This window comes from Balaenoptera physalus, assembly GCF_965194825.1.
Source record: "Balaenoptera physalus genome assembly, chromosome: 4".
Lineage (NCBI taxonomy): Eukaryota > Metazoa > Chordata > Mammalia > Artiodactyla > Balaenopteridae > Balaenoptera > Balaenoptera physalus.
The window spans coordinates 89425140-89440193 of NC_138891.1; the positions used below are offsets into that span (position 1 = coordinate 89425140).

At 35.7% G+C, this 15054-nt stretch overlaps 1 long non-coding RNA gene across 2 annotated transcripts in view; it reads right to left on the reverse strand.

The window, feature by feature from the left end:
• Positions 1–15054, reverse strand: part of LOC309659948 — a 369679-nt gene that overhangs the window by 74996 nt on the left and 279629 nt on the right. Inside the window, exons 4-5 of one of the 2 annotated variants that reach the window (XR_014263056.1) lie at positions 1975–2187; positions 449–561 (exon numbers count right to left, since the gene is read on the reverse strand). This is a non-coding gene — a long non-coding RNA (uncharacterized lncRNA). The remainder of the gene's footprint in view (positions 1–448; positions 562–1974; positions 2188–15054) is intronic. The other variant, XR_014263055.1, reaches the window with a different exon arrangement.

Here is a 15054-nt window from a genome sequence, read left to right on the forward strand (position 1 = left end):
TTGAGGGGAATCAATGGAAAAGACAGTTTTGTTCAGATAATGCATTTATCTAAGTATGATCCTGAATCCGGACATGCTAAAAATATTTGTGGGCTCCTTTTAACACCTGAGTCATAAAATGCAGTGTTTACTATGGAACTGGACTCCATGTTTCAAAACATACTTGTGGGAATTCACTATAAGTATAACAGAAAATTGAGAAAACAAGTAAGTGTTTTCTGAAATATATATCCACATTATCAGTGGGCAGCTTTGCTGACAGACTAGAATCTTCTGGAAACGTACAACATTCACTCCCCATCTGTTGTCTCCCGACATTGTTTAACCATCAAGTGTCAGAATGAACAGCATGAGTTGGTCTCATCTCACCCCTTCATTTGCCATGAAATCACAAGTCTGTAAATAGACCCCCAAAAAGGAACTTCCAGTCCCAGGATGACATTCTTACCTGCACGTGGCTTTAGGTGATTCAGCTCTGCCAGGGGTGCTGTGAGAGCCAGCCGCAGTACCTCTGCTCTCATCCACAGAGTACATTGTCAGTCCTGGAACTGGCACAGCTCACTGCAAAGCAGAGAAAATTTTATGCTTATTTCACAATACTTTTCCCTTTGTCTGACTTTCATTAGATCCCAGAGCCATTTTCCCTCTTGGGAACACATTTTAAAAATTGGTAGAAGCCAATGAGAAAATGATTCAAATAATAGAGAAGCCACCGCAATGAGAAGCCCGCTCACTGCAACTAGAGAAAGCCAGTGAGCAGCAACGAAGACCCAACACAGCCAAAAATTTAAAAATTAAAATTTCAATACAAATTATGAGAAAAAAAAGATACTCTCTTTTTACCTTTTCTTCTTAGGATATGTCTGTTTCATAAAGCACCTATATCATCTGCTGAAAAGACTGTCTTCATTTATCTCACTAAAATATATTCTATGTCTTGGCCAAAATCTCAAAGCTATTCTCTCAGTGAGTTGAAATACTGATATTCAGATTACAGGAGAGAGATACTCAGAATACTTTGTCTGTAATAGCCAGATATAAGTTTACATCATTCGTAAGTCCTACCCATTGAATTTCAGGTACATTTTAACAATTACATGACACTTTATATTCTAAGCATTTTCAAATTTATTATCATCTTTAATAATCACAATAACTCTGTGTGTATGTATGCTTGAGTACACAGAGAAGACAGATATAATTGTCTCCATGTTCTGGATGAGTAAACTAATGTTCAGGGAAGTTTTGTGATTTACCTAAAGTTACTCTGTTGGTAAGAGACATATTAACAATTTAAATCCAGATTTTCTCACTCCAAGTCTATGACCTCCTCCTCTACTTTCTAACCTCCCTCCTACTGTGATATCGATAATAAAGAATAGCAGATGAACTTGTCTTTACCTTTCTAAAATGCATGATCTTGCCCACTGGTGTTTTCTCAATTAAAGAAATACATTTTCTTAGCTATTGGCTGTGTCCACTTTTATTTGAATTCAGGTGTTAACATTTAGATCATTGTTAGCTCCTTTCCCAACCTTTGCTTCACAACATGGCAAAGCCCCAAAGTTTGAGTTAATGACTTGAAAGTGTGAAGTCAGTGGCTTTATGGAAGAAGGGGTAAAAAGAAGTTGGACTGAACAAGATTAGTCACTGTTTTACAAACTCATCTTTTAAAAGCAGGAATCCTGGCCCCCTAATATGAAAACTAAGTGAGAATTTAGATTTTAATTATAAACTTCTTCAAAGTTCACTCTTTGTGTTAACCCAATAGGAAGCAGCTTTTTATAGATACCAATTAATTCACTTTCTTTAACACTCCAAACTGAACAATCACTTTCATGATTTTTTTTGTATTATTAAAAGAAGTTTCCTTTTGAGCTACTGCTATAATAAACAAGGTAATGCTTCAATTGAATTGAAAGTTATAGAAAAATCTAAACCCCCTGGGCTCAGGGCTCAAGGAATTTAACTTACTGTGAATAGTGACTGTCAGAGTGACACAGAGGAATAAACAAAGAATAGGTAACCATGGAGCCCAGAGAACCAGCAATTCCATTTGTCTTGACCTAGATATTGATACATAATGGTCTGGAAGTCATCTGCAGAGGTTCCAATCCCAGTTGTCCTACGAATCACTGTGTAACCTTTTCAAGGACATGCTTTCCTCTGAGCCTTGGTTTCCTTCATCTGTAAAGTGAAAATTGATACATAATGACTTTAAGATTCCTTGCAGTGTTAATATTGTAAGATTCCAAATGATTATGAAGAGAGCAATTTCAAAAGATCTCAGTAATAAACAAATGGGACCTAATCAAACTTACAAGCTTTTGTATAGCAAAGGAAACCATAAACAAAATGAAAAGACAATCTACAGAATGGGAAAAAATATTTGCAAACGATGTGACTGGCAAGGGCTTAATTTCCAAAATATACAAACAGCTCACACAATTCAACAACAAAAGAAACAAACAATCCAATCGAAAAATGGGCAGAAGACCTAAATAGACATTTCTCCAAAGAAGAAATACAGATGTCTAACAGGCACATGAAAAGATGCTCAACATCGCTAATTATTAGAGAAATGCAAATCAAAACTACAATGAGGTACCACTTCACACTGGTCAGAATGGCCAGCATTAAAAAGTCTACAAATAACAAGTGCTGTAGAGGGTGTACAGAAAAGGGAACCCTCCTACGCTGTTGGTCGGAATGTAAGTTGCTGCAGCCACTGTGGAAAATAGTACGGAGGTTCCTCAGAAAACCAAAAACAGAGTTAAAATATGATCCAGAAATCCCACTCCTGGGCACAGATCCAGACAAAACTATAATTCAAAAAGATACATGCACCCCTATGTTCATAGCAGAACTATCCACAGTAGCCAAGACATGGAAACAACCTAAATGCCCATCAACAGAGGAATGGATAAAGAAGATGTGGTACATATATACAATGGAATACTACTCAGCCATAAAAAAAGAATGAAATATTGCCATTTGCAGCAACATGGGTACCACTAGAGATTATAATACTAAGTGAAGTAAGTCAGAAAGAGAAAGACAAATACCATATGATATCACTTATATGTGGTATCTAAAATATGACATAAATGAAACTGTCTATGAAACAGAAACAGAATCACAGACATAGAGAACAGACCAGTGATTGCCAAGGGGGAGAGCTGCCAAGCAAATGTAAACTTTTATATAGAGAATGGATAAACAACAAGGTCTTACTGTAGAGCACAGACGACTATATTCAATATCCTATGATAAACCATAATGGAAAAGAATATTTATAAAAGAGAATGTATGTGTATGTATAACTGAATCACTTTGCTCTACAGTGGAAATTAACACAACATTGTAAATTGACTATACTTCAATTTTAAACAAATATTGATTAATTAAAAAATATTGATTAATTTAAAAAATAAAATAAAAAGATCTCAGTAGTGATTAAACAAGGTGGAAAAAATAGTATCAATGGAAGCTGGAAATATACAACTGCAGATGTGAAGCCTTTTAAAAATGTATTTTGGGCTTCCCTGGTGGCGCAGTGGTTGAGAATCTGCCTGCCAGTGCAGGGAACACGGGTTCAAGCCCTGGTCTGGGAGGATCCCACATGCCGCGGAGCAACTGGGCCCGTGAGCCACAACTACTGAGCCTGCGCGTCTGGAGCCTGTGCTCCCAACAAGAGAGGCCGCGATAGTGAGAGGCCCGCACACCGCGATGAAGAGTGGCCCCCCGCTTGCTGCAACTAGAGAAAGCCCTCGCAGAGGAACGAAGACCCAACACAGCCAAAAATAAAATAAATTTATTAAAAAAAAAAATTATTTTTCCCCATGAGTAGGGCTGGTGTTGCTAAGGGAGTATTTGTCAGACTCTAGGCACCATTTCATTTTGATTAAACGTTTGTGATGGGGGCTTCCCTGGTGGTGCAGTGGTTAAGAATCCACCTGCCAATGCAGAGGGCACGGGTTCAAACCCTGGTCCGCGAAGATCCCACATGCCGCGGGGCAACGAAGTCCGTGTGCCACAACTACTGAGCCTGCACTCTACAGCCCATGCTCTGCAACAAGAGAGCCCACCGCAATGAGAAGCCCGCTCACCACAACGAAAAGTAGCCCTCGCTCGCCACAACTAGAGAAAGCCCGCGTGCAGCAACAAAGACCCAATGCAGCCCAAAATAAATAAATAAAATACATTTATAAAAAAAAAAAAAATGTTTGTGATGGTTCTTCAAATCAAGCTACTTATCTAGTCTGATTTGATTGTCTGGTTTTTGGTTTTGTCTTACACTTAGGAAAATGTGTCATGGTGCTATTTCATGGGCTGGATTTTTAAACAACACAGAAATTCTATACATGCATTATTCTGCAAGAACATTGTATTTTTGAGAGTTCAGTACCTAGTATAATGTGATGAATCCATTAAAAATATTCGGCAAAGTAGATGATGTAATACATGATTTCTTGTATTGATGGGAGCTATCTATATTCTACAGGTGTCTCTATTTATTACTATGCTTTGATCATTATTCATGTTGGACTTACTATGGTAACTTGATAAACCATTGCTATATACTGTTATCAACCAACAACCAAAGTCAACCAAAGTCAACCAAAGTCAACAACGCTAACAGCTCCTTTTAAGGTTTCAACTGTTCATTGTCTAAGCATAAAGATGAGACAGTTACCACGTGGAAGCTACAGATAAGAAGAGAACATTTTTATGTTGTTTCCAATATAAAAGTCACATCATTTTTACTGGTCACCTTTCTTTTTGAATTTATGCTTCTGGAATGAGTATTGGAAAGAACATAGTTCTAGAAATCTCAATGCATGGTTCTAATCCAGAATTTCTGCCAAACTGAATGTGTGGCAAATGTCATTTAGAGCTTCTGAAATTCAATTTCCTCATCGGTAAACTGGATGTTTCACGCTATAATTATTTTCCATTTCATTTATATTCTATAATTAGCTTGAATCCTTTTCCTAAATTCTTGAACCTAGGTTCTTATGAACCTAAACAAAAAATTTCATTTTGAAATTGATACTTAGTATGTAATAGTTGACTTTGACTTGCTTCCTCAATCTTTCTAAAAATCATTTTATTGACAATCGACATTAAAATAGTCATTTTTGAAAGGTAAAAAGACATACAATCACCATCATTAAGACTTGCCTTTGGAAAACAGAGGGCTGAATGCATGTTATTGTGTATTCATGGAGTGTGAAAGGGACTGTTGTGTGATTGATATTCTTCATGCTTAAGAACTGAACCCAAAGAAACAACAGATTTCCAATAAAACTAAGCCATGCGGATTTCCTGTGTGTAATATAGAGGGAATCCCACACCTCATATCTCTTGTTTATATAAATGTTAGGGCATTTTACAGTATACTTATAACCATAAGTGTTACATAAATATACTGATATTACTATGACGATTTAACAGTGGTGTGTGTGCATGTACGTATATTGTGTGTGTGTGCACGCTCACACAAAGACTTATGTCTGTTAGGAAGGAGAAGACAATGAAGAAAGAAAGGAATTGAAGAAGTCTAAACTGGAATATAATTATATTGAATGTGTTAAAGGAAGTGATCTTTTAAAATAATAAGTTGTGTACTGGATGAAAAGGCTGTAATTAATCTGCATTTGAATTTACTTCCATTTAGCAGTAGAGAATAGTACATCATGATCTATGTGTGAAAGAAAGGCATATAGTGTGAAAATCTTATACTGCATAGTAGAGAAAAGGGAAAAAAAGAAGTTATTGGTGCACTGTAGAGTTGAATTGAATTACTGACTTACAGTCTACAGCAATTTACATATCAGAAATGCAGGCATGTATTCAGAGCAAATTCATAAATGAGACCTGATCTGACAAGGAAAACAAATAAACATAAAACTTGTATCCAAATACAAAAACCTGGTCTTTTTTAGAATGAAGAAGCTCTTCAGTTGTGGAAGGAATTATAATAAATGTACTTGCATCATTGCAACAAATAGCATTATTACAAATACAGGAATTAAAACACTTAAACATAATAGAAAAATAATACTATTTATAGTTCATATTCAAGGGCAGGCAGTTACCCAAGTTAGCAAATATATTTACCACTTGTGAAAAATTCTGCCTGAAGAAAGCAGTTCTTTTCTGATATGAGGTTTCCTGAGTCAGTGTTTCTCCAAGCAGCATCAGTACCACCTGGGAACTTCTTAGAAATGCAAATTCTGACCCCACCCCAGACCAACTGAATCAGAAAATTTGGGGGAAAGCCCGCCTTCCACGTGATTCTCATGCACGTGAAAATTTGAGAGGAAACAGCTTAGTAATACAGTAGAGAAATTGGATAATAACTCTATTCTGTCATCATGAAACCAGTATGTACTAGATTTCATACTTATATTTCTTAACAACCTTCAAAAGATTCTACTGAAATCGCTAGACAGATTAAGATATTTCTTTAGATTTTCAAAATTTTTTACTATATGAAATAACTAAGAAGCTTATCATTGCCAAACAATAGTCAACACTTCAGTGAGATAAAATATGTGCAGATGACATCCTACATACCAGACATTAAGCCTTGTTTGCAGCCAAATATCCCATCCCCTCACTTCATTGTATAAATCCCATTAAGCTGGCCAAGGAAAGGAAAGGAATGGAGACAAAGTGGGCAGTGAACTTGAGTTCATCTAAATTTATTTCTTCTGCTATATAAAGTGAAAGTTAAGTAACTTTAAGCTTCCTTCAAGCACTTTCTTGTGTGTCTATCCATAATATATATAACTGGACAGGAACAATGAGGCCAAGAATCTTGTGAGACTACCTAGTAAGAGAATCTAGAAAAACGTGACATCAATTTCTGTGTGACAGTAGAATTCCTCATTCAAAACTCTTACCCATCTACATTGTTTTGTTTTTTGCAATAATAACTATGTGGCATATAAAAAACCTTTATAATCGCAGTCGGAGTTCAGCATCATGTGGTACTTCTACTAGAAAAAGAGAAGGCAAAAAATCTACATTGAATTGTTTTTATGGTTCAAAGGGAAAGTGACTTGCAGCCTTTAAAAAAGCTGCTTTTACTAAGAGAGGAATATGGCAAGTGAGTGTATGGAAAGAAATGGGAAATATGTAAGCCAAAAAAGTTTCATAGAAACAAATGTTTATCTTTTGAAGACTAGCTTACTCCTTGCATCTTATTATACTTCAATATATCTTCAAATTTTTATTTTTAGCACAAGGTTTGCTCAGGATTACGGGTGAAGGCATTAAGTCATTTGCTACGTCTTTCTAAGGATGAGTATGTACTTCTAATTGTCCTTTGGGATCCTCCTACATACTTTATATGTATGTATAGATGGATGTATGCATGTACATATGTATTTAAGCTTCTTGATGTTTGAAGGAATATTGAAGTGTTCATTCCAGTTACTCTTATTCTGAACACCATATGCTGAAAGACTGTACTCTGACTTGAGAAAAAACAGACAAAGAGCTCCAACTAGAACTGGGCAGTGTTTGGTGGGATTTTTAAGAGTATACTTTAGAGACTCAGTGGTTCAGGGATTTAATTTTATAAAATGAAATCACTAAGGAAGAGTGATGATATAGCCTACATTTTACTTTTTAAATATCTATTTCAAAATTAAATTTGTTAGTCTACTGGAGAGCTTCCACCTGAACCCTGATGGAGTAACTGGCACTGGACCTGCCCTCTTAACTGCAACATCTACAAACTGGATAAAATATACATATCATCGCTGTTTTGATACATTGGACAACAGGCTGCAAATGGCTGTGATCCCTGAGAGAAGGGAAATCAGTTAGGTGAGCCCAAAACTCTCCCAGATTTTCCATGGGGAGACACTTTCTGGACTGAGGACATTTTCTGGACTGGAATCTAAGGAGAACATGAAAGTTTCACAATGAATACACAAGAGTGTTCAGAAGTAGTGGAGGCACCTTGGTAGTAACTAATTCTCAAGTGATTTAAGAATTTTTTTTTTTTTAAAAAAGGGACAAAAACTCTTGAAAAGATAGAGATTGGAGTTCAGGAAGGCAGAAGCTGCTGGAATTTACAGGGCAGAGTACTTCACAGGAGAGAACACCGGAGGACATGCTCCAGAATTTTGCATGGGAATCCCATTGACATTGTTGATTATTCAAAGATATTTCAGTAAAGACAAAAAAATCAACAAACATAAAAGAAAAAAAATTGAATTAGACTTCATCGAAGTCAGAAATTTCTGCTTTTCCAAAAACACCTAAAAGAAAATTAAAAGGCCACAAAATGGGAGAAAATACTTGCATATACATGATGAAGAAACTGTACCCCAAATAAAAAGAATTCTTACAGCTCAATAAGAAGAAAATGAACAACACAATAAAAAATGAACAAAAGGGACTTCCCTGGTGGTCCAGTGGGTAAGACTCCGCACTCCCAATGCAGGGGGCCAGGGTTCGATCCCTGGTTAAGGAACTAGATCTCACATACATGCTGCAACTAAGAGTTTGCATACCACAACTAAAAATGATCCCACATGCCACAACAAAGAACCCGCGTGCCACAGCTAAGACCCAGCACAGCCAGAATGAATAAATAAATAAATAAAAACAAATCTTTAAAAAATGAACAAAATACTTGAAAGGACATAACACACAGGGAGATATATGTATAGCCAATAAATACATTAAAAATGCTTTAGTCATCAGAGAAATGCAAATTAAAAACATAATGAGATACCATTACACACCCACTAAAGTGGTAAAAATTAAGAAGCCCGACAATACCAAGTATTGAGGAGGATGTGAAACATCTGGAACTCTTACATATTCCTGGAAGAAATATTAAATGGTATGGCCACTTTGAAAAAGGTGGGTGGTTTATTATAGAGTTAAATATACACTAATCATAATACTCAGCAATTCTACACATACGTATTTGTCCAAGAGAAATAAAATCATATATCCAGTCCACGAAAGACTTATATATTGATGTTCATAGCATTTTTATTCCCAAACTAAAGAAAACCAAAATGTCCATAAATCGATGAATGGATAAACAAATTTTGGTATGTAACTGGAAATATTCACACCAGTAAAACTGCTTTGATAAATACCCAAAACATTATAATCAGCAAAATAATGCAGACACAAAAGGGTACATATATAGCAGGGTTCCATTTCTACAAAATTCTACAATAGGCAAAACTTCACTTCAGTGACTAAAAACAAAATAAGTTGCCTGGGACCATGTGATGTGGGTGGAGAGATTGACTGCAAAGGAACATGAGGAAACATTTTAAGGTGAAATAAATATTCTATATCTTGATTGGCTTGCTGTTTACACATACATATATCAGTACCTTTGTCAAAACTCAGAAGAATATACTTAAAATAGTTTCATTTTATTGTAGGTAAATTATATTTTTAAAAAGTTGATTTTAAAGCAAAATATACAGTTAAATAAATAACAATAGTAACTAATTGTAGCTCATTAAATAATATAGCAATCCAAGAGCCTACACTGACATTAAGTAATTAATTAAGAGTAGAGAAACTCACAGTAGAATGTCAATGTCTAAATACAGAAGGAATCTAGAAAATCACCATTTGGAAACTTTATTTGAAATAATTAATTCAGCCAAGAAACATCAATAGATGTTAAAATTAGTAGGTAAATGTCTGGTGAGCAACGTGATATTTCCATGTTTTCAAACACCTCCGAATAAAATACATATTGAATACATAGGAAAGAAAGTGATTTACAGTGGAGAAACATGCTTACAAACCCTACTTTAAGTGATGAAGGTTAACGAATTGTGTACTACCTGATAAGATACAATAAAAACAAACCTTCATTTCTGGGATATTGTTGGCAAAAGTGCACACCCTGAATCTAATTCTGAGGAAACATAAAACAAATGCAAGTTAAGAAACATTTACAAAGTTACTGGAGGAATCTAAAGAAACATGACAAATAAATGAAACACGTGAACACTGATTGGATTATTTGATAAAAGGACATTACTGGGACAACTGGCAACACTTGAGAGGGATCTGCTTATCAGATAATAGCAGGTATCACTGTTAATTTCCTAATTCTGATGGTTGTAGTCTGGTTATATCAGAGAAATCCTGTTTCAAGAAAATACATTCTAGAGTATTCTGAAATGCTGGCATACCTTGTCAGTAAACTTACTCTCAAATGATTCAAGAATAAAGGGAAAAAAAACCTCTCAGTACTATTTTTTGGTTATATTTTACTAACTTCTTAAGAGGGTTCATTAGAGCCATAAAATGAAGAAACTAACATTTGACCAGCCTGATAAAAATCATATATCCATTTTTACTAGATACAGAATAGTTATCCTTACAAAATGCATATGGAAGGTAAATTCTGTTTGTCAATGTAAAGCTAACAGTAATTATCAAACATGACTGGAAAGATAATATTATATATATACTACACAGAAATCATTATTTAAACAGTATTCACCAGGAGGTTCAAAACCCTCATAATTATTGTGAAAGCAATTATTGTGAGTTATTATTTTCTTAGGTTTTATTTAGCCAGTTTTTTAATTTAGTCTCCTCCACAAAGGAATTAAGTATTTTCCATCCCTTTTTCTTGGCCCATTTAACACAGTTTAAATAGTAGAGTGTGCAAACTACTGAACTATAATCTTTCAAGATTACATGCTTATCTTGGATCACTCTGGACCCTTTCTGATTTTTATTCTGAGATTCTACAATTCAGTCCCCACTATTAATACCTCCAACTTTCCAGAGGCTTGATCTAATTCAAGCCCAGACATTACATTTTATGACATTTCCATATTTTCAGAGTAATATGTTAAAACTAATTAAAGTCACTGAGCAGACATATATGATCACAAACTTTTCAAAACAAACCAATAAAGTATTGCCAGGGTCATCAGTACACAGCAGTACATCCAGAACAGTTGCTAAAATATTGAGATATTTCCATTCTACGTGATACTTAGCTGGAGCTCTGAACCCTTTCAAATGTCTCACTGTGATCTTTTCACTGTGGTCTTTGCCAAACCCGATGCCCTGTCAGGATCCCTCCTTTGAACTCTTACTACCCAGAAACTAAAGACGTCAGGCTTGGAACACCAAAGCGCCTCCAGAATTCAAGTTCAGCACCATGGTCAGTGTCTCCAAAGACGCCCATGAGTCACAATACTGGACTGTATATTTGAAAGCTATTAAGGGAACAGATCTTAAAAGTTCTCATCACGGGGGGAAAAAATGTAACTGTATGAGGTGATGAATGTTAACTAAACTTACTGCAGAAATCATTTTGTAATATATACTTATATCAAATCATTTTGCTGTACACAAACTTATATAATGTCATCTATCAATTATATCTCAATAAAAGTGGAAGAAAAAAATATTTTGAATAGTACCTGGGGAATGTCCACTTGTCCACATAAATCAATCTGTTTCTTATATTTGTTTATAGTGATCATTTCCTTTAAATTTTATTTATATTACTATCGGCTTGAACAAATTTTTTAAAGTGAAATTATTTACCTTATTCATAAATATCTTATAAGGTAAACATAAAGTAGTATTGAACACTTTTTGAATTCTTATAATATACTAATTTTATTCATTTTACAAAAGTCACTACAGTATTAATTTTATTTTACTGAGGACTAGAGATAACCCAATATAAATCTGCTTTTTCCTATTAAGTAGGGTGAATAAAACATTGAATAAAAATGTTTTGAAGTCCCCAGGTGATGAGAATGCTGCTGATCCAAGGATCACACTTTGAGACCATGGTATAGACAAGCAAAGTTGTTCTAAACTCTGGTTGCAACACTACAGTCATCTGGGATGACTTTTTTCTCTTCCCCTGTGTTTTTTTATTTACTTTTAATTGTGGTAAAATATACATAAGATAAAATTTACCACCTTAACCATTTTTAAGTGTGCAGTTCAGTAGTATTAAGTATATTCATGCTGTTGTGCAACCAATCTCCAGAAGAGCTCTTTCATCTTGTAAAACTGAAACTCTGTATCCCTTAAACAACTCCCCCTTCTCCCTTACCCTTAGCCCCTGGCAATTACCATTCTAATTTCTGTCTCTATGAATTTGACTATTCTATATACTTCATATAAATGGAATCATACAGTATTTGTCTTTTTGTGACTGGCTAATGTTCTCAAGGTTCACCCATGTTGTAGCATGTGTCAGGATTTTCTTCCTTTTTAAAATTGAATCATATGCTATTGTACATATACACCATATTTTGTTTATCCATTTATCTGTTGATAGACACATGGGTTGCTTCCACCTTTTGACTATTGTGATTAATGTTGCTATGAACATGTGTATACAAATATCTCTTTGTGATCTTGCTTTCAACACTTTTGAACTGGAAAAACTGGAACAGAATGTGCCCATTCTAGAGAATAGCTGATTCTCTATTAGTTTGATGCCATTGCACCTGTTCTAGTCCACCCAATGGCTCACAAAATAATCATTAAGTGGTTCAATTAAGAGAAAAATTCTCTCTTGCGTTATAGACTTCCTGTGAGAAACAGACAAAAAGTGGTCAAGCAATTCTCACTCCTGTAAACACAGATAATGTGAACTGATTCATTATCACTAAGTCAAGAGCTTTATTCAAATTTAAGTAAAATATATGATAGTAATTATTCTTTTACATTTTATATCATATTTTGATATTATATGATTTCCAATATTGTAACCTGATAAAGGATTGCTTTATTTTTTACCATAATATTAACTGTGTATTCCACTTTTTAATGTCGTCAGCAGTCATTTGACTCGTGACAACTTTTTCACCTCAAGAGTATATCTTGGAATTATGTTTTTGTGTTTTTTGGTCTATCCCTTGCCTTCTGTGTCTAATAATTAATTTCCTTTGTTCTTGGAAAACTTGAAGTTTTGCCCAGAGGTTACTCTGCTATATTAGAAAAGGACATGCCACTAATTGATAGAATTTTATATTATAAAATACACTTAATAGTAAAAGCAAAAAGATTATAAGCCCATTAAATTTCAGTTTTCAGTCTTTTATGAGGTTTTCCTATGTTCACTCTCCTTTCACTTAATGCTTATAGATTTATTTATCCCAGTACATAAAAATTAATATTCTCTATTTACATTGGAACAACAAACTATTATCGTTTATAATATTATTTCAAGTTGTAACATTTATGTAACCATTTTCATCAGACACACAATTGGTCAGTAAACCAATACAATTAAGCTCCTGCAAAAGTGACTATTCCAGCGTAAATGGACAGCATAAATGTAATTAAGTTGTTCAATGGCGCACTGACACACTGACCACTAGGAATACATGGCCTAAATTACCACTGGGGAAATTTATACACTTAGTAGGTGCAGAATGCATGGTTCCCTCATTCTCTTGTCATCTCTGCGGAAGTATCTTCTTGAGTCAAGCTCAGCTGGATGAACCAGAGGAAATATTGATATCTGGGGAGGTGTGGCCAAGATGGTGAGGTAGTAAGACCCTGAGATCACTTTCTTCCACAGGCACACCAAATTACAACTATTTAAAGCACAACTATCTATGAGAATCACATGAAAACTGGCAAAATAGATTTGCCACAATTTACTATATTAAAAAAAAGCCAAACAACAAGATGGGAGGAGGGGCACAGACATGGTGTAGTCAAGACCCACAACACAGAGTATGCAACCCACAAATGGGAGAATAATCACAACTGCAGAGGTTCTTGCAAAGAGAGAATGATTCAAGCCCCACATCAGGCGTACCAGCCCAGGAGTCCTACACCAGGAAGACAAGTCTCTAGAACACCTGGCTTTGAAGGCCAGTGGGTGGGACTTGCGTATGAGAGAGACTGAAGGGCTATAGAAAATATAGACTCTGCTCTTAAAGGGCTGGCACAAAATCTCACATACTCGAAGACCACACATAGAGGCAGTAATTTAAAAAGAGCCTGGGTCAGGTACACTCGCTAATCTTAGAGAGCCTTCCAAAAAGGCAGTAGGCAACTGGGACTACACCTAGGGACACAGATGCTGGCAGAAGCCTGTTTGGAAAGCTCATTCTATCACAAGAAAACTAGTGTTGGAAAGAGTCTTTTTGAAGTCCTCCCTCTAGCCTACTAGTGCTGGGAGCTTACCTGCCCACCAGCAGGCCAGCATCAGATCCAGGAATCCACAGGTCATGCAGCCAGCAGAACAGAGTCCCAGACCCCCACACCAGGGGGATGGCAGCCACTGCATGAGGCCAGACCAGGCTGCCAACCAGGCTGATGTCAGCCCCACCTAACATCACATCCATAGTAGTCAGCCCCACCACAACAGAAGATCCCACACAGCCTACACAGAGGGCACCCCTAAAGTGTTTAGTTTTGGTGACCAGACAGGAGTGGGCTGCTGGGCCCCACAGGATGTCTCCTACTTCTGCAAAGTCAGAAAACATAACTGACCTAACACATAAAAGTAAACACAGAGATTTGTGCAAAATGAGGAGACAGAGGAGTATGCTCCAAATGAAGGAACAAGATAAAAACCTCAAAAATGAACTAATCAAAGTGAAGATAAGCAATATATCCATTAAGGATTCAAAGTAATTAATAATCATAAAGATGCCCAATCGGGAAAAGAATAGATGAAAACAGTGAGTTTAGCAAAGAGTTAGAAAATATAAAGAAGAACAAGACAGAGGTTAATAATGCAATATCTTAAATAAAAATTACACTAGAAGGAATCAACAGTAGATTAGATGATACAGAGCAACAGATCAGTGAACTGGAAGACAGAATAGTGGAAATCACCCAAGTTGAGCAGAAAAAAGAAAATAAAAAAATTAATGAGGACAGTTTAAGAGATTTCTGAGACAACATCAAGCATACTAACATTTGCATTACAGGGGTCCCAGAAGGAGAAGAGACATAGAAAGGGGCAGAGAGGGACTTCCCTGGTGGTGCAGTAGTTAAGAATCCACCTGCCAATGCAGAAGACACAGGTTCAATCCCTGG